Here is a 6,292-nt window from a genome sequence, read left to right on the forward strand (position 1 = left end):
AATTGTCTCGGTTACATCATTTCGTAATTTCTCTTAATGTAACTGGCAATACTTTAGGCATATTTTCTCGTGTCATTTCTTTATTTTTTTCGGCTCAAATTCTTTTATCGCCCCTTTTGCTCAAATTTTCTCTTAGCTCTCCTATCACGCATCTTACTGCAATCTGTACATGAGCAGGTGTAGATGCTCGGATCAGCTCAGAAAATACCTTAGCGTTGCCTCCCTAGTCTTTATGCAGACCTCATATTCTTCTCTTATATCTTTCAATTGATATCAAGGCTTAATTATGGCTTTGGCCCTCAGTACTAATTATACTCTGTGTAAGCTGTTGTTGCAGTCCATATGTTTTGGTAGCACAAACTTTCATCTTTAATAAACCCTTTTTTTTTTGTTATTTGTATTGTCATCAGCTCAAGTCCTTGTGTAATCATTTAACATTACTTCTATTCTTCTCAACCTAACATACACTATCAGCTTGCTTTTCTAATCATGTTCCATCTGCTACCAATTGCACCACATGTCAATATCAATCATCATTCTGTGCTTATTCTTCCATTGTAATATGTGACAAATTCATTCTATTATCTGTACACCATTTAGCTATCTATGTCGTGTTGTATTATTTTCAATATCTACAATTTTACATCATGTGGTATTTTGCTTTCTGTGTCCACTGATATTGTTAATTTATTTTCTAACCTTGTGTATATCTATTCCCTTTACTTTTACTGTACTGTGTTCTTTTGCTGGTGACCGCTACATTTCACAATCCATTTCCACAAGTGTTGTTAACATCAACACAATGTTTTGTTTTTGTCACTTTATTTTTCTGTAGTAATACATATTCTCAATTGTGCAATCATAATTTATTACTTGCTCTCCTTTTGTTGTTAATCACATTATTGTTTCCGTTCAATGTTGTATCACAGCTATATTGTGTTCCTCACCTAAATGCTCTTTATGTCTGTCACATACTTGTCATCAATGATATCACCACACTTAGTAGTCATTTCATTTTTTTTTACTTCACTATTGTCACAAACCACGTCGTACAATATCCTGCTTTCTGCTTTTCCTGTGTGACTCCTTCCTCACACTTTGTCATCCTAATTCAAATTCTCATCTCTGTGCTTATCCATTTCAATCAATAAATAATCTTTATCCTTTATCTTTGACATTTTTCTCCTTAGTTTGTTCTTCCTACCATATGTCAATAACACCAAACGATCTATGTGTTTCACTTCTACACATCATATTGTATGTTCCACTTTTCACCTCATTTTATCAAATTATAACTTATTGTATTCACGTTTTGTGTGTCACTCTCTTTACCCATATCACTCTTACTCTTCTTATCTTGTGCTGTTATGTAACACACTGATTTTTATCATTGTTATTGCACTACGTAACTATTACTTTATATTGTGTTCTAAACTCCGTTACCTATACTCAATTTCATTTATTTATTTATTGCTTTACTTTTCCTTGTTTGCTCTTACCTTTGTTTTTTTTTTTTTTTTTTTTTTTTTTTGTCATACATCTTTTCGTCTTATTATTTTCACAATGTCGTTCATCCATAACTTGCATTTAATACGAGTCATTTATTCCATTTGTCATCATTTATTCACTGTATATATATGTACACTTTATGGTTAACACTCTGATTGCAATTTTAACTACTTACACTAACTTTATGAATAATCACATACACATTTCTATTTCATCATTTTATAACTTTTTTTTTTACTAATTCATTATTTTTCATGTATTGTAATATTAGTTGTATTATTTAGTTTGTTCAACAGACTCCACTCGTCTACACTCCAGTAACACATTTCTACATAATGTTACGTCTGCTGCACTAATCCACAACTTTAAACTATGTGGTAATAACTCACTTATAACATTCATAAACACACATCCAACACACGTTAATATCATACCACATATCTTTTCTAATCCCTCGTGTACATGTAAACCTATTTTGTCATACTATCACTTCTTAATTTTTCATCTTCAAATTTTTGCCTTCTACTTTTTGTGTATATATTCTGCACATCTACTATCCACTCTTATTTGTTACTACGTACACACACCTGTTGTGGTATCTCATTATTACATTTTTATTTTAGTGTAAGTGATTGTGTAATGATACAACAAGTCCTTTTTTTTTTTTGTTATTAGGTGTCTCTTGCTACTGTAACTTACTAGTGCTTATAGTCGTTTCAATTCTTCCATTCGGTAGCACTTATATTCTAATAATAAGTGTCCAAAGTTTTCTTGAAATATTATCTTTATCCCAACCTATATCATTTGTTTCCTTTGATGAATTTATAATACACCATTTGTTCTTCAAGCCTACCGTCTTTGTCCCTTAAGGATTTCCGCTATTTTAGAGGTGAAGTCGTGTACAAGCAGTACCCCTTTATGCCTTATGCCCTCTTTTTTTTTTTCCTTGTTGTGTGCTCGGTACCGTCTTCCAACTTACTTAAAATCATATCAAACTCGTTTTAATAGTGGTCTTGTCTTATCGCCTTCTCATTATACACCTTAAGTTTGTAGCTACACGTTTTCCTGTTTTATTTCATACTCGTACTCAATTATTTATGTCCGTCTTATGTGCTTCCTTTAGTACCCCTTTCATTTCTCCAGTTTACGTCCATCCTTTATTCTGTGCATGAGGAATCTCATGCTACTCCTGTACCCTTCGGAAAACACTACAAACATATTCCGCTCATCTCTATTTGTTCTTATCTTACCAGCCATTTCTGGAATTCATTCTGTCTCGTTGCTCATCTTCCCTTAGTTCGGTCTTTCACAATTCTATCGCTTATATTACCCATTTCCTCAGCTATACACGTCGTAATACATCACTACACTATAATCCCACTCGCTTTCTTCCTCTCTTCTTTTTTCACTTAACTGCTTCTCTTCCTGTGCTCGCTTTCACTTTCGTTACCACTTGACTTCTGTTCTGCACTTTCCCTATGGAACTTTGTAAGTCTTTCTTATTCGTCCTATATTTGCTTTTCCGTTTCACACTAATCATATCATATTCTTTAGTTACTCCCTCGCTAGGCTTTGTTCATTTCTATAGCAATCCTTATGGTATTCATGTTACATCCTGTTCATAATCCATCCTATAACGTAACACTTCTTAACCTTATTCAACATGCCTTTTTCACACCGTAACTTACCTGTGTACCGTGTAACTATCAATATCCTCGGTCGCTTTCTTCTGTCGATGTCGTTCCTCAGCTGAAATCAAAGGTTAGTATAAGGAATATCATTTCCTATGACTCAGCTCTATCGCACGATCTTAGATATGAAAGAAATGTAACATCCTAAATGTCCTGTAGCTTCCTGTTTATAGATGTGGTGCACAACACACCGATAAACAAGACTCTACTAGACACGGTCTGTAGACACTCCGAGGATGAACTGCTCTGATACCACTTTTGTCACGACCCAACCCCGTAGGCCGTGACTATTGCCCGAGCTGGACACTCGTATACACCTATTAACTATAATCAGCTACAGCTAGCATGACAAGAACTTATATATATATAAAGACAAGATGTTACTCTAAAGCTGTTGCATATATGCATGTCATAGCCACCTGTCTCCTGAGGAGTTACAACTTTCAACAGATTATATCGCACATAAGATGGCAAGGTTGTCATATATAGGGGAACGTCCCAGTAATACATAAGCCAACAAGGCTACCATTATACACACCTTCCACAACAAATATATATATATATATATATATATCTACGCAAGCCGACAAGGCTGCCACTACGAATGGGTACGTCCCACACATAAGTCATGTCCACACAACGAAACAACAACTATATACAGACCCACACATATGTCTACAGACCTCTAAGCGTAACAACAATATCATATGACGGGACAGGGCCCCGCCGTACCTTGAACAAACACATATATATACAACAAAAGGGATCTATACCACAAAGCTAGGATCCGGAACAAAGGAGCACTCCAAAATAGCTGAATAGATATCCTAGGCTGGCGGATCTCCGAAACGAGCGTCTATACCTGCGGGCATGAAACACAGCCCCCCTAAGAAAGGGGGGTCAGTACGGAATATGTACTGAGCATGTAGAGCATGAAATATAGTAAATAGGATCATATTGTGACAAGGAGTGTAGGACCCAGTGCAATAACCAGAAAACCATAAGACTTACCTTTGAACATAAATCATATGTGTCAACATCATACTCATACCATTATAGGATTTAATAGCATAACTAGATAATCATACTATATATAAGCATATATATATATATATTACGTGTCCCGGCCCTCTAGTGAGGGGCTCGGTAAATAAAATCATCATACACATGTACATATAACGTGTCCCGGCCTTCTAGTGAGGGACTCGGTGAATAAATGATCATATGCCATCCCGGCCGCCATCCTCATATCATCATGTCATCATATCATCATATACATACATATATATAACGTGTCCCGGCCCTCTAGTGAGGGACTCGGTGAATAATGCAGTGGATCTGCGCACGAAAACATGTCCTGGCCCGGGACTCAGTGAAGGATATAACGGTAAGCACGAGCAGAGTGATAAACAACCATATACATACAAATCATCTTTGAGACTCAATAGATAAGTAAACTAATCAGCTCTCAAGTATCAGGATAATAATCATAATTAGTTCTTTCTAAACAAATTATAACAAGGAACGTTTCAGAAATCATATACATGTATCAAATTAACATGAGATAACTTATGAAAGTCAAGTACACCTCTAATTATGGAATTCCTTATGAGTATGAACTTCTATACATCATATATTAGTCAATCATATAATAGACTCGAGACAATAGCTCGACTATCCTAAAAGTTCTAACATCAAGAAACGAATAAAAATCATGAGTCATGCTTGGAGCTAAAGAGTAGAATTACCCCAAGGCTCATATTATATCTTACTTATATCTAGGACATGCCAAAAGAAAGAAGGGATAGACTTTACATACCTGTTAGAGGCTATTCGTAAATCCGTTCGCCTCGTCGCTCTTTTAGCCTATTTAATATAAGAGTAACGTTATTGTTAGTAACTATATTATCTAGTTTACAAATCCATGGCCTATTTCTTATCGAACCTATATTCCAGCTTATACATATTCTCGTTTAAGATTTTCTATTATCTAAAATTTAGCGAAAATCCGGCAGCACTTCCCCTATATGTTCACCTATCCCAAATTTCCAATTTCTCTCCTGTTGACACAAAAATACCAACAACAATATATGGATACAATTATATTTCCAATTCCTTCAATTCAACAAGAACAACAACATGTTCATATCAACACAATTTCAATTTTTAACTTTCCAAACCCTTCGCCATATAATCCATGATAATCACAACTATAATGCAACTTAAAATAAATTTTCCATGCCTAATTAGAACAGCCCCTACACGGCTCAATTCATCTTTTAACATCAACATCCACAACTTTTTATTTCCATCATATATCCATAAACTTATACATGTTAAAATTGCCTCCAAAATGTGTATAAAAAGAGATCAATTCTTACCTTTCTCAACTTGACTCCGAAAATCAATTCACGTTGGAATCCTTGAATATATACAACAATTTGAAATATACAATTTCCTCCTTCAACTTCTCAATTCTCGGCAAGATTCAACTTGGCCGAGAATCCTTCAAAATTTTCTTAAGTTTTTTTGTTGTATTCGTAGTTGCTAATCACGGATGAAGAATGATTTGTGAGTCATTCTCACACTATTTATATATTTCCCCTAGGTTCCCCACGTGTCCCCCTAGGTGTCACCTAATGGAAATCATAAATATGTAAATTATATATATGGAGAGAGGGAGCGTGCATCTCTAATTGATGTAAAGAATGTATCAATTAATGTATCATTTGATAACCACATAATATCCACGAATACGAGTTTTGCTCTCAAATGGATATGAATATTATATGAAACAGTTAGCATGTGTTCTTTATAAATGACTTGATATGACTCTATTCTTCCTATCTTAAAGAATACAAACTATTTTCCTCTACTGACATACTGTATGTATAGACGTAATAATTATATATATATATATATATATATATATATATATATATATATATATATATATATATATATATATATATAAATAAATCGGGTGGGGCCCACTAGTTTAATTAATTTTAATTAATTTAATTAATTACTAAATTCCACTTAATAATCTAAACACAATTAATTGATTCCTAACCTCAAATAATAATATTTTT

General features: G+C 34.1%; 1 long non-coding RNA gene across 2 annotated transcripts; it reads right to left on the bottom strand.

The window, feature by feature from the left end:
• Positions 1-3,275: 3,275 nt before the first annotated feature.
• Positions 3,276-6,029, bottom strand: LOC132619207 (uncharacterized). Of its 2 annotated transcripts, none has more exons than XR_009574613.1 (3): positions 5,582-6,029; positions 5,020-5,066; positions 3,276-4,086 (listed from the first exon to the last, which is right to left on the bottom strand). It is a non-coding gene; the product is annotated as an uncharacterized LOC132619207 (long non-coding RNA). The 2 variants fall into 2 exon arrangements; XR_009574612.1 differs by having other exon boundaries at positions 3,276-4,062; positions 5,582-6,026.
• Between the last annotated feature and the right edge of the window lie 263 nt (positions 6,030-6,292).

Source organism: Lycium barbarum, chromosome 11 (assembly GCF_019175385.1).
Source record: "Lycium barbarum isolate Lr01 chromosome 11, ASM1917538v2, whole genome shotgun sequence".
Taxonomy (NCBI): Eukaryota; Viridiplantae; Streptophyta; class Magnoliopsida; order Solanales; family Solanaceae; genus Lycium; species Lycium barbarum.